This window comes from Symphalangus syndactylus, chromosome 6 (assembly GCF_028878055.3).
Source record: "Symphalangus syndactylus isolate Jambi chromosome 6, NHGRI_mSymSyn1-v2.1_pri, whole genome shotgun sequence".
In the NCBI taxonomy this organism is placed as follows: Eukaryota; Metazoa; Chordata; class Mammalia; order Primates; family Hylobatidae; genus Symphalangus; species Symphalangus syndactylus.
The window spans coordinates 90,589,499-90,617,133 of NC_072428.2; the positions used below are offsets into that span (position 1 = coordinate 90,589,499).

Here is a 27,635-nt window from a genome sequence, read left to right on the forward strand (position 1 = left end):
CTTTTGGGAGTATGCCTTTCATAGGTATTCTTAAAAATACTTTTCTTCCCTTATGAGATAGCACATAGCAATTAATGATGTTTTAAAACATCAAAATATATGCTCCTTTACTTATTTTTTCTTACACAGTTTCAACCCTAGGGAGGGAAAGCCTAGAATAAAAGCTAATAAGATCGTAGTGGAACTTGAGCTAAGTTAACAATCCTAATGTGGTAGTCTAGTTTTTTTCCTAAGCCAGCTTTATAATTATGATTATGAGCAATGATTATAACTATTTGAAAACCTGTAGAACTGACCATGCAAGCATCATATTTTAAAAACCTAGAAGCCGTGCTTTAATGATTAAGATCCATAGTTCTTTGTTCTTTCTGGTCTATATACTTTGTTCACCATCTTTGAAGGAAAGGCACCACTTGGTTTCACAGTGTAGTAAATGTTTTGTATGTATTAAAACATTTAACATTTAAGAAACTAACTTCCAATTGTGTGAATGTGTGTGAATGTTTTTGTGCATTTGGTCATTTCTTATTCGGTGCTTATTTGGGGGTGATTCACAGTTGGAGAAAGTTTGGGGAGATGGTCAAATGTTCACATAAGTTGAAGTGCAGAACCCCCCCTATTCCCAGCACTCAATGTGGTCAATTATCATGTTGTTGAGTTTTCACAATAATGATAATAGTGGTATCGGGTGTAGTATCAGACAACTAGCTTTTATCTCAAACGGAGACTTTAATGGCCTTTAAAAATAATGCCTTCCTATGAATGTTGCCTTCCTTGTGAATGCATATTTGGAGGATTCCCATTTTATACACATGCAAACCAAATAAACTACCTGTTCCAAAATGGACTTTTATGAGGATTTCATTACAGCCTCCGAGTGGAATTAATAAATCTTTCATATTTTTTCTCACAATGTTTGGTGCATCTGCTGCTGTAGCACTTTTCACATTGTAATAAATGCAGCTGTATGTATCTGCTTTCTCCCCTTAGAATATGGACAACGTGAAAGCAACAGTTAACCCTTCTTTATACCTATCTCTCATGCTTTGCACCGTAACTGATACATCTATTGATTTTATCATAAAAGTCTGTTGTTATGATTTGAGAAATACTCATTGTAGAGTATTTCTAGAAATACTCTAGAAGAAATAGAGTAAGTAGAGCTGGTTTCCTAGGACTGGCTTCTATAAAAACTTGCTTCTCCACACTTTCTATAGAAATTTCAGAAAGTCTCAAGAAGGACGTTTTAGGCAAGAGCATGAGCAAAGGGAAGGTTATGATAACACACGGTTTATGTTTAGGGACTGGTAAGATGGTGGGAGTGGAGGGTTAGGGGCTGGGCGACAGTGGCATGCTAAAGTCTGTGTTGTGGAAAGGATGGTCAAGGATGTTGGATGGACAGCATCCTGCTAGAAGTTACTGGAGGCAGAGAGACTGCTTAGCATCTGAAGTTGCTGAAGATTCCCAGGATGTATTTATGTTTTGTAATTAGGGAGGGAAAATAAGAGTAATAATACATTTAGTTATTTGTCTCTCATCTTACAGACCAAGCTACACCTTAGATACAAGGAAATATTTAAGAGGTTATGATGGAAATAGTGTGTGAATGTGGGAAGAGCTGAAAAATGCAAATTTTCCTATTTTATATAAGTTATTCTGAGTGGAATTTCTTTCGTTTCTTTGTATACTGAAAAGGCATTTTGTTGTACTCTGAAGAACGAGTAGACTTGTAACCTGAAGATACTAAGGTTTTCCATGACTTTTTAAAAACTGAGGATCACTGCTTTGGAAACTTGACATCCTGAAAACTATATATATAGTTATCGATAGATAGATATGTTGTGTATATATATACATACACGCACATACATACATACATAAATTGAAACATTTAATGTAAGTTTTATTGAATATTTAATACATGCTAGGCACAGACCTCATATAGTGCTAGCTTCAGCAGCACATACGCTAAAATTGGAACAAAACAGAGATTAACATGACCCTTGTAATTAAATAAAAATAGAAGAGAAAATAATAAAAATTTGAAAAAGATCTTTACACGCATTGTTTCATTTAGCACTATAAAATAGGTACTATTTTCTCCTTTTTAAATATGAAATAATAATAATAATAGTGCTTTGCTGTAAGAGGATTTGCCCTAAATCACATACCTGAGGAAGTAGTGGAGCCAGAATCTAATCTCAAGGTATCAGAGTCCAGATACTTTGTCTCTAGCTTCCCAGGACCATCCCCAGGAGGCTAGATGCCCCATTCTTGTGTTTAAAACTGATCCGCATGGTGGTGTTAAGCAGAGGCCTCTTCACTAACGGAAAGCTTAGGTCTACCCCAGGTATTCTGTTGCTGTCCAGGGATTATCACATGTGCTCCATTAGAAAACAAGGCTCCCATATACACCTTTGAGCTGTGTGATCATTCATCATTTCTCACCTGGAACTGTACCAATTGGCTTTTGAGTTTCCTCGTCTCCATCTTACCCACTTATAACCCCTTTTTCCTACCCTAGCTTATGCGAGTTTTCTAAAATGCAAAGCTTGTATCAGTTTCCCATTTATATCCTTCAGGGGCTTTCCATTTCTTTCTGCATGTTTTAATTTCTGTCGTGTGGCTCATAAATTCCTCTCTGGACTCTACTCACCACTCTTGTCTCCTTTCTTTCCACTCTCACAATCCACAGCTGTTCTCTCCAGATCCACGATCATTCCAGCTGGTCTTCACACCCACTGTCTGCCCTAACTAGAACACTCTCCCCTCGCCTCTCACATCAAACTGCTCCACACTTCTAGGTGCTTTCTGTAGGACATTGCTCCTGAAGTCTCAAATTTGAGTTAATTATTTCCCCTAGATATTCTAGTATCATTTTCTACCACCTTGTCGTAGAATATCATGAATCTGAATGTCTGATTACTTATTTTTATCTTCCATTTGACTGTAAGTTCATTGAGGAGAGGGGAGGATGTGGTCCTGTTTTTCATACTTGTGCCCTCAATACTTGGTATACAGTAGGAGCTCAAAATTGTTGTATAAGTGAATGAAGGAGGACATCATTTAAAAGCTAACTGGGGCCAGGCACAGTGGCTCAATCCCAGCACTTTGGGAGGCCGAGGTGGGAGGATTGCTTGAGCCCAAGAGTTTGAGACTAGCCTGGACAACATAGTGAGATCTTGTCACTACAAAAATTAAAAATAAGCTGAGGAGTAATGGTGCATGCCTGCAGTCCCAGCTACTTGGGAAGCTGAGGTGGGAGAATCACTTGGGCATAGGAGGTTGAGGCTGCAGCCTGGACTGCACTCCAGCCTGGGCAAAAACCAACTGGTAACACTTGAAGCACAATTGTAAGTGTTTAACAAATATAAAGTCATTTCATCCACATAGGACTTTTTTTTTTTTTTTTTTTTTTTGAGACAGTCTCACTTACTCAGAATGACAGTGGCATGATCTCAGCTCACCGCAACCTCTGCCTCCCGGGTTCAAGCGATTCTCATACCTCAGTCTGCTGCGTAGCTGGGACTACAGGCGTGCACAACCATGGCCCGGCTAATTTTTGTATTTTTAGTAGAGACGGGTTTCACCATGTTGACCAGGCTGGTCTCAAACTCCCGACCTCAGGTGATCTGCCCACCTTGGCCTCCCAAAGTGCTAAGAGTACAAGCTAGAGCCATTGTGCCCAGCCCTAATTTTTTTTTTTTTTTTCATTATTGTGGCAATCTGATGGGACAATTGCTTGACAGGGAGTTTAAATAGCTTGCCCAAGATCACACAGTGGCAACAGATACATTTGGACCTAGACAGTCTGGCTTCAGAGTCTGGACTCCTAACTTCTGCTACACTGGCTTTCTGAAGATTTAAAGTCAATAGATCAATGTTTCTAGGTGACTGGTGGCACTTCAGGACATTGACAAGAAGGAAAACATGGAAGCTGGTTTTTGCTCATCTCTACAACTAACAATTATGTGATTCTTGTAATCTCTCTGTAACTTACTTTAATTATTTGCAAAATTGGAAAACTATGGACTGAGTGATCTCAAAGGTCCTTGTTCTCTAAATGAGGGTGATTTGAACCAGTTACTTGTTTATGCTGCTATGAAGAAGGTAAATGCTTCTATGCTTTTTAATTTTTTTTCTATTGAAAAAAATTACTAAATGACTCTGAGCTAAAATAGGTATTCTAGGTCCCCTCTGCAGACTTCTTCAGGCTTTTATTGCCACTGTTTTGAAAATTCATAATCTCATCCCATTGCTCTCTGATCAAGGAGCTGCATTTGAGTAAGGCTGTGAGACTCAATAACCACATTAGAACCACCTAAGAGATTAAAGTGAGTCTCCACTGATAATTGGGCACACTATTTCCAACAATAGTAACTGAAATGAGAAATGTAGTTCATTGCCTAGTCCAGTGGCTAGCACATAGTAGGCATTCAGGAAATATTAGCTCTCTAGTTCATTCTTACAGATTTTATTTTTCTTGTGAGTTTTCAGTTATATCACTTTGTTCCAGTCTTCAACAACATTTATTGAAAAAAGACAACTAATAAGCATTGTAGCTAATTTGGTACATGTTCCTATTATATAATCACCATGGTACCCAGGCTCTTAACTGAAAGCAAACAAATTTATAGAAAGAAAAAATTTTGTTCTCTCACATAAGGTGTTCTGTTATGGAAGCACTGCCTTTTTGTCCTATTTTATCTTTTGTCAGTAGACACTACTTTCCAATGTGTTCTATGGGAATGTTAACATGTGGTTGGATCTACTTGAGGGAATCAGCAAGTTTTATTAAATATTAGACGACCTCATCTTCTACTTTTAAGGAACATGGATATATGGCTATGTCTAAAGATTGAATATTAAATTATGTCAAAGCATAAAAAAAAGTTAATCAATTTACATGTCACATTTCTTTTTGTAATTTTCTTTGAAAGACCAATGCCCTAAGGGTCAAGCATTGAAAGTAGTTTCTTGCTATGAAATGAAAAATTAGTAAAATGTAAATGTATCTGTTAAATTGTAAATCCATTTTCACTTATTAACAGTGTTAAGTATTAAGTGAATATAGAACATCTCACTTACTACAAATAAATGAACAGCTTTAGTAATGCAAATGTAAAAAGGACCATAGTACTGCATATTGTTATCCAAATTATGTCCATCCAATGACAGAAATTCAATAATGACTCCCAGTAAATATACTCACAGCAGTTGGTAATCTGCCCACAGTATACAATTCTGAACAGGTTATGTGTGTGGTATTTTAGTCCTTCTCCCAGCATGTTTCAAAGCAGTTTTTGTTATAAGAACTTTGAAAGCCACAGGAAAGAATTTTTAGTGGGTTTTCTTCAATTTTGAAATGCCTTGGGTCTGTAGTAACTTATTACTTGAATCCAGCAGTAACTTTGGCTTTAATGTGCATAGTTCCCTATTTTGTGATGTGTAAGAAGTTGTCAACGTATGGATGCATAATATTTGGCCTGCAACATTTGAAATTCAAAAAAATAAACAATAAATAAAGCAATAGATCCAAGTCAGCTTCCAAAATATCTATGCAAAAAATGCTACTGTTTTAAAACAGGCATTAGCTCCATCTATTGTTCTATGACCTAATTTGTTTTAACTTCACTTGAAGGAATAATCATTGATTATTGAAATCTCTCAAGATTACTTAAAACATATATATGGCTGTAGATACAAACAAATATGATAAATTGGTCACACAAGGAATCTAAAATACAAATTTCAACACCTTATAAAACAACTTTTAAACATTCATATGTTACACCTATGCAGGGCAAATTGGAGAAATATTCATACCACAGAAAATTGTCTTAAAAACTATGGTTGTAGAAAATTAGATTAATAATTCTACATGGATTTTTAATGTATTGCTTTCTTTGTGACTTTGATTTTAGAATTGCTGTCAAATATTGCTAGATCCCATATATTTTATTAAAAATATAGCAATTGTGTGTATTCTTTGTGTGTGTGTGTGTGTGTGTTATTTGTATATCAGGGATTTTTTGTATATGTGGGAAATCGTAGTACTATAAAGTAACATTCTTTTACTCTCTAAAGCAATAAGAGATACAGATTTATTAAATAATTAGTGGGATTGTGATCTGATAATCATTTAGAATATGTAACAGTCGGCACCAGGAATGTCCAAGACATACCACTGAATTTCCTCAGTAGCTCGAAGAAGGAAAAACACCAATCAATTCTGTTACTTAACCTATGCATTTGAAAATGCAGTCAAGTAGTCAGTCATGCCCTTTGCAAAGCACATAAGCAAATATAATACTAACAAATAACAGTTGAGACTAAATTTTAGGTGATGAAAACATTATGATTATGAATCTTCCTGGGAAACATGGGTCAATCATATCTATCTGCTTGAAATCTGGCACCTCTAGGTTTCAGGAAGCCGTTTATGGTGTGTGTATCAGGCTTAGATGGGACTTCATTTAACAGGAAGAGTAAAATAAAATTAGTTTTAAGGTGGTAGAAGTTTATTTGTCCCTAACAGAAAAGGAATTCATAAGTAGGCTGTACAGGCCTCCTATGACCACTTAACTATGTTATCATGGCTCATATTTTCTGCTTTGTCATTCTTAGCTTGGGCTTTCCAAATTCAAGAGTAGAGATGATGACTAGAGTTCCACCTATTATCTCAACATTCAAAGCTGTGCTCATTACTCCCTTTTAAAAATTTCCCGTAGACACATACATACTTCTGCTTAAATGTGATTGGCCAGACTTAGTTACATGACCATAGCCAACTATGAAGGTGAGGCTGGGAGCTTCTTAGCAGAATACATTGTCCAGGATTCTGTTACCTAAAGAAGAAGTAAAACTGGATATTGAAAGACAATTAGCATGAAAAGCAAGCGTCTGAAATACAGTCATGCCATAGAAATTACAGGGTGTTTATTGCATTACACTACACTGTATTCACTCAAGCATTTGTATGTGTTAGTGTCCTCTTTCTAGGTGACTTTATGAGTCTGGATGTGTATGAAGGAAAAATGGTGGCAAGCATCCCAAACTTACATGTCTGTAAACTGAGGGTAGATAGTCAAATGCAGGAAAGTCAGGAAAGAAAGTTGAATAAATATTCTAAAACTAGCCTCAAAAATCAGAGATTGACTGCAGACACTGAGATACCAATAGATGCACATCTGGCTTTAAGAACCCTTTCATACAGTAAATCTGAGATACAGTGGCCAAAAAGAGGTTGCAAATAGCAGCTCCCAAGCAAAAAAGTCTATTTAATGCATATTTATAATGCAAATACTTAATGGGATATGGGGAAATGATGATGACCCAGCCCTCTTACTGTAACTCATATACAGAGAGAGTGTACCCCATGAGCAGCAGTAGTGTGCTTGAATTGATGGTAAGTAGAATTAAAGATGGAAGGAAAACTTACTGGAAAAAGAGAAAAACTATAGCAAATTTGTTTAATTATTTTTTCAGCGTCACGTGAGAAATGGTCTTTGTTTCCTGTGCAAAAGCAAATATTGTACTAAAGGAGTCTGAAAACAAATACATAGTACAACAGAGTCCATAAATACTCTGGTGTATTTGTTTTCTTCACTCTGCAGTTTTTAACACATGCCTAATATATTATGTCAGAGTAAAAATTTGATAAGTATAGTTATTCAGAATTTATTGTCACATTCCTTGGATGGTAGTATTGCTGATAGTGGTCAAACTGACAGAAAATATAGAATTCAAAAGGATGGCCATTATTTCACTTTGAGACAGATGTAATTCCACAAAAGGAATTTTATTCCATTTATCTATCAATCAATTTACATTGTATTTTTTTTATGGCTTTCCTTTTCTTAATTTTTTCAATTTACTTAATGAGACAAATAAATTACAACCCACTTGGCCAGTACCTTTTTTTAAGAAAATAAATGTTTCCTCAACCTACTGATGATTAATATGTAGTGGTGTGTGTTGTGGTGTTGAAATTTTTTTTTTTTTTTTAATGGTTCTTTCTCCCTGCTATGTAGCATTGCAATGTAGTAATATACCCCAATTTATTTATGCATTCTACTACTGATGAGCCTATGGATAATTTCTAGTTTGTGATTCTTTTTTTTTTCTTTTTTTTTTTTTTATTATACTTTAGGCTTTTAGGGTACATGTGCACAATGTGCAGGTTTGTTACATATGTATCCATGTGCCATGTTGATTTCCTGCACCCATTAACTCGTCATTTAGCATTAGGTGTATGTCCTAATGCTGTCCCTCCCCCCTCCCCCCACCCCACAACAGTCCCCGGAGCGTGATGTTCCCCTTCCTGTGTCCATGAGTTCTCATTGTTCAATTCCCACCTATGAGTGAGAACATGCGGTGTTTGGTTTTTTGTCCTTGCGATAGTTTACTGAGAATGATGTTTTCCAGTTTCATCCATGTCCCTACAAAGGACACGAACTCATCATTTTTTATGGCTGCATAGTATTCCATGGTGTATATGTGCCACATTTTCTTAATCCAGTGTTGAAATTTTATAAACGATATTTTAACTATGTATCCAAATGAACTTTTGGCACCTGAATATATAGAGGTGATTTTATGTTGAAGGTCTGGAGGGCATTTGATTTTGTTTTCCTCAATGTAAAGATGATAGGTGAAGTTTAGCAATCCCAGAAAAGAGAGCAAAAAGAAGGTGGCTGTGGGCTTCTGTTTCTGTGTAAGAGGGGAGGAGTCTAAGTAGAATCATGGAGATGGAGTGAATTCACAGAAATCCAGGGGGAAGAGTTTTGAGGCAGAGCGAGTGATCAGTACTAGTCAAAGAGCAGCAAAGAGGTTAAGTAAAGCAAAGGTGGAGAATTAGGAAGACAGGAGAAAATATGTCATCTTAACTGAACTGACATGCTGCTGGCTGAAACCAGGCGCATTCCAGTAAGTAAACAAATGCAAAGGAGGATGAGTCATTGAGTTCATAGTACTCCCCAAGAAGACTTCATGGCAAGCGAAGGAAATGAGGCAGTGTTGGGTCTATTAAGGCCTATATACACCTGTGCTGTCCAGTGTGACAGCCAGTGGCCATAAAGCTATTGAGCACTTCAAATGTAGCTTGCATGAATTGGGCTATGAGTGTAACATTTATACTGGACTTCAAAGACTCAGTATGAAAAAATAGAATGTAAAGAATCTCATTGAAATTTTTATATCGATTACATGTTGAAATGATTATTTTGATATCTCTGATGAAATATAAGGTATTATTAATATTAATTTCACCTGTATGTTTTTATTTTATAACGCGGTTACTCAGATTTTTACGAAATGCACCTTCGGCTTGCATTTGTGGCTCAGTATATTCTATTGGACAGTCAGGGCATAACATACTCTGGCTGGGCGTGCTGGCTCATGCCTGTAATCCCAGCACTTTGGGAGGCCGAGGCAGGCAGATCACCTGAGGTCAGGCGTTCAAGACCAGCCTGACCAATAAGGTGAAAACCCGTCTCTACTAAAAATACAAAAAATTAGCCGGGGGTTGTGGCGCATGCCTGTAATCCTAGCTACTCAGGAGGCTGAGACAGAAGAATAGTTTGAACCCGGGAGGCAGAAGTTGCAGTGAGCTGAGATCATGCCATTGCACTCCAGCCTGGGCAACAACAGTGAAACTCTGCCTCAAAAACAAAACAAAACAAAACAAAACAAAACAAAAAACCTACATTTTTTTTTTCTACATTAACTTAGAAATGTAATTTGTTATAGTAGAAAGAACATGGGCTCCTGGATCCAGCTCTGCTACTAAATAGCTACATGGCCCTGGGCAAGTTATTTAACTTCTGTGAGCCTTGATTTCCTCATCCATAAAATGAGAATCATAAGACTCACCACACAGGATAATTGTGAGGATTAAATGTGAATATAAAGGACTTTGCAGAGTGCCTACCACATAATTTGCACTTAATAAATATTAGTTACCTTCTTTCCTTGCTGTGTAACCCATAATTCTGTTAAAAGAGACAGAATTGGTCTGATACAACATTAGCCTCAAAATTAGAAGAGGATGGAGGGACAGCATAAGAAAATGATCACGGTTATTGACCTTCCGAATAAGAAAATCAAAAATCTTCTCAAGACTGAAAAAATACTGACAAACTTAGCTTCTTTGGAAGGACAAAGCAAAAAAGTTTCTTCAAATGCAGAAATACATATGTATGTGCATATGAATATAAACATATGCATACATATACATGTGCACATATATGTGTGTGTGTATATATATAAAATAGCATATATTTTTCAGTGGGCCACATGAAACCGTGGATATGAAACTATTTTATAAACTAGGATGCACTATTTAAATATTAATACTGGTGTTGTTATTCCTATTCTATTAAAAAGACATTTATTTGAAAGTGACAAATGGAGAAAAACAAAGAGTAACTTGGAGTGGGTGGTGGTGGTGGTGGAAATTAAGGTTTGAAATGATGATGAAATAAGAGAAAGACATTGAAAAGATGGAAAGAATTTGCCAAAAGTCAAAGCAGGAGAGACATACATCTAACTACCATACCCTGCCTACAATTCTCTTCCTTCTCAGCCTTTACCTGTTCCCTGATCCTCTTCTAATTTTGAGGCTTATGTTATATTTACATTTAATCCTCACAGTTACCCTGTGTGGTGAGTGTTATGATTCTCATTTTATGGATGAGGAAATCAAGGCTCACGGGAGTTAAATAACTTGCCCAGGGCCATGTAGCTATTTAGTGGCTTCTCAGCCTTGACCGGCCTCCTACATTGGAATGGTCCAACTTAGCTCCCTTCCCACTCCTCCTTCATTTTAGAAACTCTAATACATATCTTTTGCCCATAGCAAAAATCACAGTTCCCTGTCAAATTTCAACTTTGTCTCCTCATCTCAGGTCTCCACCCAGCCTTGACTCCATTCCTGCCTCCTCTCTTCATCTCTCTGCTTTTGCCCAGAGCTACTGGACTTTATGCTTTACCACCATTAACAATATCTCCTTTCCCTCCCCCAGCCTAAACACATTCATCTGGGCATCCTACTAATACTTGAATGCTGCCTCAAATTAAGAAACAGATACAGGATTTATGATACAGCTGTGGTACGTAGTCATATCATTTGAACTTGCAAACATGCATCCAAATTTTACACACCAAATTATCTAACGTTGCATATCTACTGGTGGAAATTTGGTGGGTCAGATTATTACTTGAAAAAAAAATGAATTAGGCTGGGCACAGTGGCTCGCACCTGTAATCCTAACACTTTGGGAGGCCGAGGCGGGTGGATCACCTGAGGTCAGGAGTTCAAGACCAGCCTGGCCAACGTGACGAAACCCCATCTCTTCTAAAAATGCAAAACAAAAAAAAATATTAACTGGGCATGGTTGCACATACCTGTAATCCCAGCTACTCTGGAGGCTGAGGCAGGAGAATTGCTTGAACCCAAGAGGTGTAGGTTGCAGTGAGCCGAGATCATGCCACTGCACTCCAGCTTGGAAAACAGTGAGACTCTGCCTTAAAAAAAAAAAAAAAAAAAACAGTTAAATCTAGTTTATACTACTATTATGAACAAAATTGCATTTTTAAAATGATATTCTTAGAGTTGCAAATGTGAAGAATTTTGTATCACTTAGTAAACTTTGCATTGCATGTGATAGAAAATCCAGCTCAAACCAGCCTAAACAATAAAAGTGATTTATTATGTCACATAAGAGAGCAGTCCAGGGATTGGCTAGGCTTTGTTTAAAGTTCCAGTGATATAATTAGAGCCTAGTTTCTTCATGTACATTTCATTTCCTTATCTGAGTTTCATTTTAGGGCACTTCTCTCTACCTGGCTCCAAAATTCTACCAAGAGGTCCCACGGCTAAAACTTTTGTGATTTGAGTGCATAAGAGAACAGCAAAATTTTCTTTTTCTATGTCCCAGTAAAAGTTGCAGTTTATCTTATGTAGTTTGATTGGTCACATGTACATCTCTAAACCTCACACTATACTCAGGAAAATGAGCCATGTTGGTTGACTTAGAACTATCTCATCAGAAGACCAAGGACTAGGGGTGTGAGAAAAATTGATCCTCAGGAGGAAGACTGCAATGCATTTAGCAGGAAAGAGTAATGTTTCTTAAGAAAAAAATGAAACAATGAAAATCCACTAAAATCTCTCTCAAGGATAATATTCCATGACTCTACAGGGCTTAATGCATGTGACATATATAGAGTTCTGATAAGCAGTTTGAATTATATGGGTCAGAGAAATTTCCAGGTCATAGGACTTCTCTTCAAAGTAAAATAAATAGGCCAGGCACGGCGGCTCATGCCCATAATCTCAGCACTTTGGGAGGCCGAGGCAGGTGGATCACTTGAGGTCAGGAGTTTGAGACCGGCATGGCCAACATGGTGAAACCCCATCTCTACAAAAATACCAAAATAAGGCCAAATGTGGTGGCTCATGTCCATAATCCCAGCACTTTGGGAGGCCAAGGCGGGTAGATCACTTGAAGTCAGGAGTTTGAGACCAGCCTGGTCAACATGGTGAAACCCCGTCTCTACTAAAAATATAAAAATTAGCTGGGCATGGTGGTGGGCACCTGTAATCCCAACTACTCTGGAGGCTGAGGCAGGAGAATTGCTTGAACCTAGGAGGCAGAGGTTGCAGTGAGCCAAGATTGCGCCACTGCACTCCAGCCTGGGCAACGAGAGCAAGACTCCATCTAAAAATAAAATAAATACAAAAATTAGCAGGATATGGAGCTGTGTTCCTGTAGTCTTAGCTGCTCGGGAGGCTGGGACAGCAGAATCACTTGAATCCAGAAGATGGAGGTTGCAGTTAACTGAGATAGGGCCACTGCATTCCAGCCTGGATGACAGAGTGAGACTCCATCTTAAAAAAAAAAAAAAAAAAGTAAATTAAGTAATGTATCTAAATTGTCTAGCACAATCAGTAGAACAAAGTATGAACATTTATCTTATTAGTAGGTTGATATGAAGAATTTCAAAAATAAAAGTAAGGCTAACAGTTCTCTTAACATGGGCTTTTATAAACAAACAAATAGAATTGGCTCTCCTTATTATCTTTATCCTGGTTTTTGTAATCTTTTTTATCTTGTTTGAGTTTAAGTTGGCCTAAATGATACCCTTTAAGGCAACAATACCAAAACTGAATCGATTGTAACATGTATAGTTGGAGATTAATCATTCAGTTTAATTCAGTTATTATTTCTCTCAGAAAGAGAGTGAGGGAGAGGGGAGGAAGAAGGGAGGGAGGGAGAAGAGAGAGACTGAGACAGTAAGAAAGAAGAAGAGTTCTATTTATCAAGCACTCTGCTAGATCCTGGACATATAGCTGTGAACAAGGAGAGAGCCTGCAGGTATGGGCCCAGCCCTAATTTTATTAAAACCAATTTCAGAAATCTAATTATAACTGGAGTCGATGTTTCAGAAAAGAAAGTTTGCCTAGTTTTTGTGTATTTTTTGCATTGCCACATCAAGCTTACAAAGGCTTACAAGAAATAATAATTTTAGTAATACTATTCCTGTGTCCTGATAAGCCCCAAATATATTCTCTGAGCCATATAGTTTTACTTAAAACAATCTTTAAAGTAGGGAGAGGGAAAAGGAGGAAGTTTATAATTGAATTTTCTCTTACACGTTTAAAATGTATTATTTAGAAAATATTCTATGTAATAAAAAATATTGACTTCACCAAAACTCTCCCCAGATATTTAGAAATGTTCCTTTACAAAGGACTAGACAGTGTTGCATATAAGCTAAAGGGAAGAAGGTGGCGGGTGGAGGGGGAGGAGAGTGCCTGTAAGGTGCAACTGCATCTTTATTGTTACTGCACCATCAGCTGCCATTTCACCTTCTGATAAGAATTAGCTAAGATTTTTATCCAGATTTGAGGAGATCCCAATACTTAGGTTTTGACAGTGCTCTTCATGCCATTCATCTTTCAATAACTATTTTTTGTGTGCACACTTTGTGCCAAGCACTTCTCTGGAGCACAGTAGTTAATAAGTGAGACAAAAATTTAGGAACTTTGTATTTTGAGAAAGAGAGAGGAATTATAGACAACAAACAAGATGAATAAGTAAATTCTGTGTTATTAGTTATGAATTCAAAGCCAAAAAATGAGAAACAGAAGCCAGAGTGTGTTGGCGAGGCTATGTTGCAGTGTTAGATGGAGTAGACAAGCAAGACTGATTGAAGGGGTAACATTTGAGTAAAGATGGAAAATCAGTAAGTAGGCAAGTAATAGATGTTTCCAGGGGAAGCATTTCAGATAGAACAGCAGTAGCAAAGATCATGATTGGGGAGTTCTGGAATATCACGGAGGCCAGTGTGATTGGTGCCTACTGAGATGAAGAATTGGAAGGAAACAGATCAAGAAGTAATAGTGGATGGGGAGATCATCTAGGACTTGACATGACCTGTCTTGTCTTAACTTGTGTCCTGACATGACATGACTAGAATTGTCTCAGCTTGGATTGATTGACATGCTTCGACTTGGCTTATCATAGCTTGACTTGAATTTACTTGACATAAGTTTCCATTGAAGGGCATTATAAAGGTTTGGCTTTTACTCTGAGTGAGATGGGGATCTTAGGGTTTTGAAAAGATGAGTGACATGACCTTAATGTGTATTAAATAGAATCACTCTGGTTGCCTCAGGAGAAAAATATGAGAGGTTTAGACTGGGATGTTAGCAATAGAGGCAGTAAAAGGTGATATTCTGGATATATAAAATTTAAAAATAGGGACAAAGGATTTGCTAATGGACCAGATATGAAATATGACAAAAAGAGAGAAGGCAAGAATGACTTCAGGATTTTTTGTCTGAGTAGCTTGCGGTATAGAGTTGCCTTTTACTGAGATGGGAAAGGCTCTATAAGTGTATATTAGTAGAGAAGAGTGCAAATGGTTACAAGATTGTTTTTGATAATGTTAAATTTGAGGTGTTTATTGAACATTCAATAACTGTGGGAATATGAATCTGACATTAATGGGAAATGGTCTGGCTGGAGATTTACATTTGGGAATCATCTGCTTATAGATGGTATGTACAGTTATGAGAACTGATGAAACTTCAGATAAAGCAGTGAAGGGAGATAGGGGCAGGTGGTGGGAGGAGAAGGAAAGCGATGGGAAGATAAGAAGCAAAGGAGCCTATGAAGGAATGCTATTCTGATGTCCTGGAAGTCAAGTGAGGGGGATATTGAATCTGGAGCAGGCTGTCCAACCCATGGCCCACAGGCTGCATGCAGCCCAGGACGACTCTGAATGCAGCACAACACAAATTCATAAATTTTGTTAAAATGCTATGAGAATTTTTTGGTGATTTAATTTTAGCTCATCAGCTATTATTAGTGTTAGTGTATTTTATGTGTGACCCAAGACAATTCTTCTTCCAAAGTGGCCCAGGGAAGCCAAAAGATTGGACATCCCTGATTTAGAGGCATGACCTAATTCAAATGCCAGTATTAGACCATGGGAGATGGGAACTGAGAATTGGTCATTGGTTTTAGCAACATAGGGGTCATTGGTGCTCTTTTATGAGCAGTTTTGATGGAAAAGGGAAAATTCTGATTGGAGAGAGGCCAGGAAAATATGGAAGTAGGAAAATTGAAAATAGCCATCAGAAACAATTTGTTGGGGGTGGTTTTATTGTGAAGAGATAAATAAAACTAGGATAAGTAACTGAAGAGGAGAGTGAAATGGAGAGGGGTGTGTGTGTGTGTGCGTGTGTGCGTGTGTGTGTGTGCTTGTGTGTGTGTGTTTTAATGTGAGAGAAATATGAGAATACTTCTTAATGTGATAATGATTAGAGAACAAAGAGGTAAATATAGTACTGCCGTAGAAAGGCAAGAATTTCTGGAATCTTCAGTAGATGAGAGAATGGGTTCTACTGGTCAGTTGAAGTGATTGGTCTCAACTAGGGTCACAATTTGCTCAGAGTGATAAATTTTACTTGATATAGGGTCACAGGTACAAATGAATAGATAAATGTTCTGTGTAACGTTTGGGAATTCTTTTCCGATTGCTTCCCTTATTCCAGTGAAATAGGAAACAAGATCACTGGCTTTATTTGCTAATGACTTCCTTCCCATCTGTTCTCTGCTTCACTAACTCCCTCTTTAATACTTACCCAATAATTTAGTTTATTGCCCTTCTTAGGCTGAAAGCTTGGTCCCCAAATTAAATACATCAGAATTTCCTAGAGTATTTGTTAAAATGCAGATCTCTGGATCCCAGGCATATCGAATTATTTCCAGGTAGGAGAGTTCAGGAATTTCAATGTTTAGCAAGCTTTCCTGGTGATTCTGATGCACACTAAATTTTGAATACCACTTCCCTTTCCCTCTTTTGGTTGCTTCAATAATAAATACCTTATGTTCTTTCATCCCTCCGTGGATTGCTGTATCTTTAGAATACTTTCTTCTGTACTTAGCAGAGAATTTTGTACGCAAAATTGCATTTTTTTTTTTTTTTTTTTTTTGAGATGGAGTCTCTCCTTGTCTCCCAGGCTGGAGTGTGGTGGCATGATCTCGGCTTGTTGCAACCTCCGCCTCTCGGGTTCAAGCGATTCTTCTGCCTCAGCCTCCGAGTAGCTGGGATTACAGGTGTGCACTACCATGCTCAGCTAATTTTTTTTTCCTTCTTTGTTTATTTATTTATTTTTTTTTTTTAGGAAAAATGAGTTTTCCCTATGTTGGCCAGGCTGGTCTTGAACTCCTGATCTCAGATGATCCACCTGCCTCGGCCTCACAAAGTGCCGGGATTACAGGTGTGAGCCACTGCACCTGACCTGATGGAGATACTTTTCTAATCACAGTCTTCCCTGATTGCGTTTGAGAGGGACTAAAGTAACATTATCTTCACAGTGATGAACACAAGTATACATAAGGGATTTTTTTTCTACATATTATATAAACGTCATAAACAATGAAAGATCTGATAAGTTTAATTTTATGTCATATTTTAATCATGCCATCACAGCAGTATGCAAGCTAAATACTTATAGACGGATTATATACTGTGTCTAGTGAAACTAATTTTTTACTAGAGTGTTCAGCGTTCTTCTGAACACTGCTCTCCTTCAGTGTTCTCACTGAAGTTTTCCAATAAAAGAAGTGTATGTCTCATGCTAGTACGTATGCTGAGCCTTTAAGAAATATTCAATAGCAGAAAATTGAATGGAATAACTCTACATATTTTAATATAAAAGCACACCTCTAAATCATATATATGATATATATGTATATATGATATATGATATATATGATATATGATATATATGACATATATGTATATATGATATATATTATATATATGTGTATATATATATAAAATGTCACTATAGGACATTTAAGGAAAGTGTAGCCAAAACAGAAACAAAAACAAAATCTCTAAACTAGTTTCCTCGTCCAACACAAATCTTGAAAGATTTATCTATATGTATTGCCTTTTATTCTTCTTCTATCCTACATGTTATAGTCTCTGGGATAATCAGAGTTTATATCACACATATTGAGACTGTTAGGTAAAAGAGAAAAGCATTAGAATTGAATTAAGCTAGACAGCATAAAAATTCTACAAAACAAAAGTGATTATCACAAGAAAATTGTACCGCAAATATTATATATAGTTAGGGATATAACCTTCAGTATATTTAAAGGTAGAAGAATGTAGAAGAGAGGACAAAGAGGATAGGTGGGAATGAAATAATTTTAACGGAGGCTTTGTTTTTCTTTGTCAGTGAAAAATTTTGTTTTTCAATCAGGGTAAAGTTTAAAAAAATTGTTCAACTTTGAATTAATTTTGAGGTTATTAGTATTCTAGGAAATTCTCATAAATATTCTAAAGCATTTTATTCTCACTGCTGTTCCTACTATTTTCTGATTTAATTTGACCCTTGTTTTCTTAAGAAAAGAAATGTTTATTACTTTACAGCTGGCTTGTCTAGCCTCTGAGTGTAATTCTTCACATACTTAGTAAATGCCCAACAGAAATAAGATCAGGTAGAAATAATTCAAATTGTCCTTATTTACTTAATGATTTCTTTAAGGCATGTTCTTCTTTGTATTATGATTCCAGAAATATGTTTACAAGTTACTTTAAGCAATTAGAGGTTTAGTGTCCGGCTGTCTCAGTAGATATGTCCCTGTTCTTTTATTTGTCTGTGGACCTGAATACCTTTCTGCCAGTTGAAGAGGGAGTTGAAATTACAGCACCAGCAGGCAATTTCTTGGACAAATTAGTATTTGTGCCACTGATGTGGAGGAAGGGAAGAATGTTTATTGCACTATTGAACTCGCTCATGCTTCCATAGCCAAAGATTACACCGGAGGCCACTGTCCTGGGAAACACTCCAAGAGAAGCTATACACCTTCTGTTTTGAGTGACCTGTCTCTGTACTGAGAACGCATGTTGGTGTTCAGAGAGAAAGAGCAGAATCTATTTCATAAGTGCAGCGGGAAAATTGAGCTACATGTGTTGGCAACGTCAATATTTCCATGACAATGTCTGTATGAAATATAACAGTTTGTCTATTTCCTATTTAAATCATTTCAATATGATTTTATAATGCTAAACACCATTTTTCATACACACAGCATTCAATAAATATAGTAATATAATTTTATTTCGCATGCCATCCTGAAGTGGATCCATTTTCTTTTATCTGACTCATAAACAGTTTACAATCCCAGCTCCCCAAAGATAATGGGCATAACTTGAAAATCTATTTAGCCATATTTTTCTGTAGGAATGTGAGACCAAACTCAGAAATTTCTATGGTGGTTAAAGAGGGAAAGACTGAACTAGCCTTACAGCCATATTTCCTTTCATGTTTCAGAGTAAGGCAGTTTCTACTCTTCAATTTAAAATAAGAATATTCAAAAGTTGTTTCAATAAAGTGTTTACCCAGGTATTGACTGTACTGATAGTTTGACACTTTAAAGAATCACAATAGGAAGAGACTTTGGCTTTCAAATCTCCTGTAATGTAATGTTCCGCTCCAGGCCACATTCTTTTAACCAAAAAGCTATATCTAGGTTAAGAATCTAGGATTCCAACATTTATCTTAAACTCTCATCCAAAGTTCCTGATTATATCATATCCTCGTTATTTCTTTTTGCTGGCAATAAAGGTAAAGAAATCCAATTACATTTACTTTTTTGTTAGGTAAAAGTGACAATAGAGGGAAACCATTTTCCCATAGATGATGCAAGTGGGGATGGAGGAAAAGCAGAGCTGCCAGACAGCAATTTTTTCACAGCCTGACACATTTTACCTTCTAGAGAAAGCCTCTGGTGAAGCCTCCACTTAATCCATATCCTAATTCTTTACCTAGACTCCTAAGTATCACTAACTCTGGAAATAACTTCTAGATCTGGTTAGCAATTAAGAAGTTCAATTATTCCGTGACTGTTCTTAGAATATATCTTAAAACTATATCCATCTGGGCCCACTAGGTGTAACTATGATTTTACACTGCTGTTTTGAGAACAATGGCTGATAAAGTGTTCATTCAAAATCATCTGGAGTAAGGCACTGCGTGGTACCCCACTTGTCACTAACTCCTCAGTAACGGTCCATTTTGTTCTAAGGCAGATCGTAGGTTCCCTAGCACTCCTGCTGCTCAGTGTAAGTCATTATATTTTTATGAGAAACCCTCAGAAGGAGTTTTCAGGATAAATTCATCCTGGCAGCCTCAAAATTCAAGCATAGAGCAGTAAAAATACAAAAAAAAAAAAAAGAAAAGAAAAAAGAAAAAAGAAAGAAAAAGAAATTAACCGGGTGTGGTGGCGGCCGCCTGTAACCCCAGCTGCTCAGGAGGCTGAGGCAGGGGAATTGTTTGAACCAGAGAGGTGGAGGTTGTAGTAAGCCAAGATCACACCACTGCCCTCCAGCCTGGGTGACAGAGCTAGACTCCATCTCAAAAAAAAAAAAAAAAAAAATTCTTCAGAAATCAAAGAAAAGCATTCAAAGATTTACACGTGGATTCAATTCTGACAACAGCTTCAAATACTTCATAGAATCTCAGAGCAGGTATACACAGTAAATGCTTACAATGCCCCTGAAGTGTCATGGTTTGTTGTTCACATTTAGACTGACTGTTGAAAGTTTGAAATCCAGACCACTTCATAAGATTTATGCAAAAATGAAAGAAAAAAAATCTGCATCATGACAAGGTAAAGTTCAACAGAGACAAATTCAAGTTGACATATTGAAGGTCAAATGCTCGTTTATGCAAATATTACAGAAAGAATTTGAAAGTAAAAATGTAGATCTATGGTTTCATGTCAAATCAAAAAAGCAGCCAGGTACAGTGGTTCATACTGGTAATCCCAATATTTTGGAAGGATGAGGTGGGAGAATCACTTAAGCCCAAGTTTGAGATGAGCCTGGACAACATAAGAAGACCCTTATCTCTACAAATATATATATACACATATATATAAAATATATACACATATAAATAAAATTATATATAAATCAAATATATACATATAAATAAAAAAATATATAAATAAAATATATACATATAAATAAAATATATATACATATAAATAAAATATACATATATGTATTTTCAAACCAGATGTGGTAGCATCTGCCTGTAGTCCCTGCTACTTCAGAGTCTGAAGTGGAAGGATCATTTGAGCCCAGAAGTTCAAGACTGCAGTGGGCCGTGACTGTGCCACTGCACTCCAGCCTGGGCAACAGAGGAAGACACCCCCACCCTGCCTCGTCTCCAAAAAAAAAAGATACTACAGGAATATGTAGTTCAATTTCTAAAGCCTTTCCTATGCCTCACCAAAGGAGTTTTAGATCTTATTTATTTACTTGTTACTTACTTATACCCGGGTTGGAGTGGCATGATCATATCTCACTGCAGCTTCGAACTCCTGGGCTCATGGGATCCTCCTGTGTTAGCCTCCCAAGTAGCTGGGACTATAGGCATGTGCCACCACACCTGGAGAATTTATTTTTATTTTATTCTTCTTTTTTGTAGAGACAGAGTCTCACTGTTTTGTCTAGGCATGTCTCAAATTTCTGGTCAAGCAATCCTCTGCCTTGTCCGTCCAAAGTGCTGCGAGTACAGGTGTGAGCCACTGTGACCAGCCTAGATCCCTTTTTAAATAGTTATCTTATTTTAGAGTAAACACTAAGATATGGAAAATGCTCAAAAATCAAAATGAGATAAGGAAGAGTTACATGGTCAAATTAGTTCTAACATAATGTAGTAATTAACATCAAAGAGATAGGAATAGATAAACATTGTGAAAGAATGAGGTATTAATACGTCAATGTTCTCCCTTTGGGGTCTTCATTAGTCAAATACCACTTCAAGTATTATACCATTATTATTTACCTCATTTAATGTGGTTAGAAACTCAACAGACTCCAGAGAAGAATCGATTTTTAAATCAAAGCTTCCAATGAAGAAAACAAACAAGATCTGTTGAAGTGACTGAGCTCATACTCTGAAAACTATATACATATATATGTATGCTCTACTATTAATATAAAAACTTAAATATAATATTTTGAAAAATCTTCTCTACTAGGTTGACACCAGTCCCCCAAATTCTTTCTTTAAGAACTGACAGCTCTTAACCAAAGGGCCAAGAAAATGATAATGTAAGATAATGTTGTCTCTATCATTTAACATTCCATCTCTGCATTTTTTCTGTTGACATTTCCTCATCTGTATTTCCCATGCTGATTTCCATCATCACTCCACAGTGATGGGAGAATTACTTGTAAGTACTCTGTGGAGTTACAGATCACTTCCTGCCTAGAGTCTGATCATGCACTAGACTTCCATTACCCAGACACATAAGCACTGTGACCTTTCCTGGTTGACACCGTTAAACATTCCCTAACCACATGGCTCAGGTGTACAGAAGGAGTGTGACTATTTATTGTATTCCTTTTCAATATCATGTGGACTCTAGGATTTGGAAATTAAGGGCTCGCATTGGCTTTGCCCCAGTAAGAGATGGCCATAGCACTTGAGAAGCTGAGAGGGAATTAGACCTGGTGCTTCACCATAACATCTTCCTCGTTTGACATTCAGTGCTCAGCAGCAGTGTCTAGGCAGCATAAATCTAGGGATTTCTAAAACCAGAAAGGAAGAGCTGGGCTCAGACTAAATCATGGAAGTTTTCAGCTTACCTACACAATCACTCTCCAGGGTTTATCACACTAGAACTAAGTATAAAGAGTAAAATGCTATGTATGTTGGAGCTTTTCCAAGAATATAGCCAAATTATCTTTTCTGGGAGTTTTAGGATAGCAGATTTCAAACTTCCGTCTCCCATCACCAGAGTATCTAAGGAAGAAAAAACTGTAATATAAATAGCAACGTTCATAAACCCCGTGATTATTAATATAATACTCTATCCCGCCTCTGCAAGCTCCCACTTTGTATATGATTTGGTGATTTGGTTATTGAATACCTTGAATAATTCAACATAACTCCCTATAGGTAACTGCTTTAACCTCTAGAAATCTCCACACACACACACACACAGACACAGACACACACACACACACACACACACATCCCAGTTTAAAATTGGCACTTCAGAAACTCACCTGCCAGTTAATTATTGCTAAAGGTGTTACTACACTATAATTTTATCACAGTTGTCCTTCAGTGATAACTGGTGGTGTCAATGAAATGGCATGAATGGAGATTCTGTCCCTCTCTCAGCTTCCTCATCTGCCAAGAAGGCCAATCTTCCGGACCAATTTTGTTGACTATCATATATATAGGATATATGACACACACAAAAATACATATATGTACATACATATGTGTGTGTATTTGTTCCCTAAGACTGAAGGAGATATGATCAGGCAACACATTAACCACGTGTTTCAGAGTTATTTTAGATGAAACGCAAGACAAGCTAACCCTAATGTCATTCCTAATTATATTAACCTGTAAACAACACAAGATCTTGTCTCTGGGCTATCAATTCATGATGTGACATATTAACCAGTGATAGTTACTCAGAGTAAGTATTTTACAGAAACATTAAGTGATATGGTAAACATTGTCAGAGTTCAGGAATGGATTTTCACTTATTAAATCATCTGATGACAAAATCAAGAAACCAATTCAAACAAACCAACTTTAAATTCTGAGCATCACTGCTAATTTGAGCTTTAAGATACATCTTCCTATTTACTAAAATTCACTATCAGAAGTATGTTTTCTAGGTTTATGCTTTAAAATAAGCTTAGATTGATGAAAACACTTTGGCACAGATGATTGTTTTCAATGAACCCTATAATAAACTAAATGATATGTAACTGGCACCATTATTTTAATCTGTTAGATAAATATCCCAAGGTACTAAAGTGTTTAAAAATAATAATTTAACATTATTGAATGTATGCTTTCTACAGGAAGGGTATTTTTTAAGGTTTTTTTTATTTCAATGGCTTTTGGGGTACAATGTTTTTTGGTTATATGGATGGATTGTATAGTGAGTGAAGTTTGAGATTTTAGTGCATGGGTCACCTGAATAGTGTACATTGTGCCCCAAATGTAGCTTTTTGTCCCTCATACCCCTTCCACTCTCTGCCTTCTGAAGAGGCAGGAAAGGTATTTAAAGGAAATTGTATATGGTGCTTAATTATAAATGGCAATCATAAATTATTTATCTGTGGGACTCTATCAAACTTTATTAAGTTTGGGATTTAATGGACTCTGAAGAAATATTAGAAATATTTTTATACAGTTTATTAATGTTTAAACAGTATGACTCATGTGTAATTAAAATGATATGGGTTAGTGACTACCAGTACATCTTCTAATATCTTTATCAAGTGTGTGCTATAGCAAAGATAAAGCTATTTTGTCAGGGAAATTAAAATATCATGCTTCAGTTGCAAAATGGTGTTTGATGTTGGGGCACCCCAAAGTAGTGTAGCCGTGTTTTTATCATAACCTCATGCTGCTTCCATTGTCAAGCACTATTCTGAAAGTCTCTAATCCTCTAATCAGGCCTGCTACTGATGGCCAAAATTCTCTTTCCAAAACCCCTAACTGATTTTGTTGACCCTAAGATTACTGATCCGTAATGGCTTCCCAATGCTTACTACATGAATTTTACGTCTTTTTGCATCTCCTGTGAAAAGCTCAACTGAGAAAAGCAATATTTAGAAAAGATTGTTGAAGGCACATGTTATCCATCAACTTTAAATATATACATACAGCCTGCCCCTGGCTCCAGTCATAGAAGGCTGCCTGAACCCATCAATTTATCCTCTATTGGAATCTTCAGGGTATTTCAGGGTTAAGCCCTTAGCTTGTGCAGAAGGGAATAATGGAAAAAAGATATCATACCTGCTGCTATGTTAGCTGTGAAATGCTGCTGGAGATATTATTCATTATTTCCCCTATATAAAATGTAACATGAACATTGTCCTTTTTATTTAACAAAGAGAATATTTTATTGGCCCTAAGAAGATGGTATTCTAAAAAACTGAATGTCTTCCAACTTTCTTACCTATGTTTCTTTGTATCCTGGCTCCAGAAGGATTAAAATTAATCTTAGTTATTGCTGGTTCTTATGGTTACTATATTTTACCGACTGTATTCGGCCATTCTTGCACTGCTATAAACAAATACCTGAGCCTGGGTAATTTATTTTTTAAAAAGTTTTAATTGGCTCATGGTTCTGCAGGCTATACAGAAAGCATAGCAGCATCTCCTTCTAGGGAGGCCTCAGGAAGTTGCCAATCATTGCAGAAGGCAAAAAGAGGAACAGGCACATCCCATGGTGAAAGCAGGAGCAAGAGAGAGAAAGCTGGGGAGAGGTGCCACACACTTTTAAATGACCAGATCTTGCAAGAATTCATTCACTATTATGAAGACAGCACCAAGCCATGAAGGGTTCACTCCCATTATCCAAACACCTCCCACCAGGCCCTATTCCAGCATTGGGGATTACAATTCAACATGAGATTTGAACAGGGACAAATATCCAAACTATATTATTCTACCCTTGGCCCTTTCAAAATCTTATGTCCTTTTCACATTACAAAATACGATAATTCCCTCCCAATAGCTCCTCAGAGTCTTAGCTTGTTCTAGCATTAACCAAAAATTTCAAAATCCAAAGTCTCATCTGAGGCAAAGCAAGTCTATCTACCTATGAGCCTGTAAAATCAAAAACAAGTTATTTACTCCCAAGATACAATGGGAGTACAGGCATTGGGTAAACATTTTTGTTCCAAAAGGGAGAAATTGGCCAAAAGAAAAGGGCTTCAGGCCTCACACAAAACTCATAGAGCAATAATTAAATCTTCAAGCTCCAAAATAGTTTCATTTGACTCCATGTCCCACATCCAGGGCACATGGGTGCAAAGATTGAGCTTCCAAGGCCTTGGCATCTCTACTTTTGTGACTTTACAGGGTGCAATCCCCATGGCTGCTCTCTTAGGCTGGATTTGAGTGTCTGTGGCTTTTCCAGGTGCAGAATACAAGCTGCTAGTGGATCTACCATTCTCAGATCTGGAGGATAGTGGCCCCCTTCTCCTAGCTCCACTAGGCAGTGCCTCAATAGGAACTCTGTGTTGGGGCTCCAAATCCACATTTATCCTCTGCCTTGCCATAGCAGACGTTCTCTGTGGGGGCTCCACCCCTGCAGATGGCTTCTGTCAGGCACCCAGACTTTTCCATACATCCTCTGAATTCTAGATGGAGGCTCCCAAGCCTCAAGTCTTGCACTCTGTGCACTCTCAGGCTTAACACCATATGGAAGCCACCAAGGCTTATGGCTTGCACCCTCTGGAGCTGCAGCCTGAGCTGTACCTGGACCTCCTTGAGCTAAGGCTGGAGCCAGAGCAGCCAGGATGTGACAGCAGTATCTCCAGGCTGCACAGAGCAGCAGGGTCCTGGCCCTGGCCCATGAAACATTCTTTCCTCCTAGGCCTCAGGGCCTGTGATGTGATGGGCTGCCACAAAGGTCTCTGAAATGCCTTCAGGGCCTTTTTCCCATTGTTTTGGCTATCAACACTTGGCTCCTTTTTAGTTATGCACATCTCTCTAGCAAGTGATTGCTCCACAGTCTGCTTGAATTCTTCTCCTGAAAAGGCTTTTACTTTTTCTGATACATGACCAGGCTGCAAATTTTCCCAATTTTTATGCTCTGCTATCATTTTAAACATAAATTTCAAATTTAAGTCATTTCTTTGCTCCCACATCTGAGCATAGGCTTTTAGGAGCAGCCAGGTCACAACTTGAAAGGTTTGCTGCTTAAAAATTTCTTCTACCAGATACCCTAAATCATCACTTTGAAGTTCAATACTTTCATATATCACTAAGGCATGAACAAAATGCAGCCAAGCTCTTTGCTAAGGCATCACATGTGTGACCTGTGCTCCAGTTTCCAATAAGTTTTCTCATTTCAATCTGAGACCTCAGCAGTCTAGACTTCACTGTCCACATCACTATCAGCATTTTGGTCACAACCATTTTACCAGTTTCCAAGAAGTATCAAACTTTCTCTCATCATCTTGTCTTCTTCTGAGCCCTCCAAACTCTTCTAACCTCTGCCCATTACGCAGTTCCAAAGTCACTTCCACATTTTCAGGTAACTTTATAGTAATGCCTCACTTCTCGGTACTGATTTTATGTATCAGGTTGTTCTTACACTGCTTTAAAAAAATACCTGACACTGGGTAATTTATTTAAAAAGAGGTTTAATTGGCTTATGGTTCTGCAGGCTATATAGGAAGCATAGTGACAGCTGCCTCTAGGGGGGTCTCAGGAAGCTTCCAGTCATTGTGGAAGGCAAGGGGGAGCAGGTACTTCACATAGTGAAAGCAGAAACAAGAGAGAAAGAGTGAGGGGAGTAGATGTCACATACTTTTAAATGACCAGATTTTGTGAGAGGTCACTCCCTATAGCAAGTACAGCACCCAGCTGTGAGGATCTGCTCCCATGATCCAAATACCTCCCACTAGGCCCCTCCTCTAGCATTGGGGATTACAATTCAATATGAGATTTGGGTGGGAACAAATATCCAAATGATATCACTGATCAATTATCTTTTTTTGTGTTTTTTTGCCAACCTTTTTGAACCTATTTTGCCAACTGATTTGAAATATATAATTTTATATAAACCATTTCAAGAAAGGAATGCCTTGGACAATAAAGATATCAAGATATCTTTTTTTTTTTTTTTTTTTTTTTTTGTGATGGAGCCTTGCTCACTGCAAACTCTACCTCCCAGGTTCAAGCGATTGTCCTGCCTCAGCCTCCCTAAAGATATATTTTTACATGGCTTATGCGTCTTTAAAATCTATTCCCAACTTACATTTCCAGGCCATCTACTGACCATAAAAACTCAGAACTCAAGATTTTCACAACAGTCTATGTTACCCCGTGCCTATCCATTTCCAGTTACAATATCTTCTTTTACCTAAATGCCATTTATTTTCATTCCCATTTCTCTGTCTGGAAAATTTCTACTTTTAAAAACCCACATCAAATATTCTTATATAAGGTCTTCCACCATCATCCTAAAGAATTACTTCCACTCCCCACCATGCTCACAATTCTGAGCATGCATCTATTACAAAACCCATCACATTGC

The 27,635-nt window shown here is 37.3% G+C and overlaps 1 protein-coding gene and 1 pseudogene across 10 annotated transcripts in view; both read left to right on the plus strand.

Annotated features, from left to right (window-relative positions):
• The window catches only part of MAGI2 (membrane associated guanylate kinase, WW and PDZ domain containing 2), a 1,470,566-nt gene that overhangs the window by 118,060 nt on the left and 1,324,871 nt on the right, over positions 1 to 27,635 (plus strand). The gene's annotated exons all lie outside the window — the stretch shown is intronic.
• Positions 7,379 to 17,233, plus strand: LOC134736975 (uncharacterized; annotated as a pseudogene).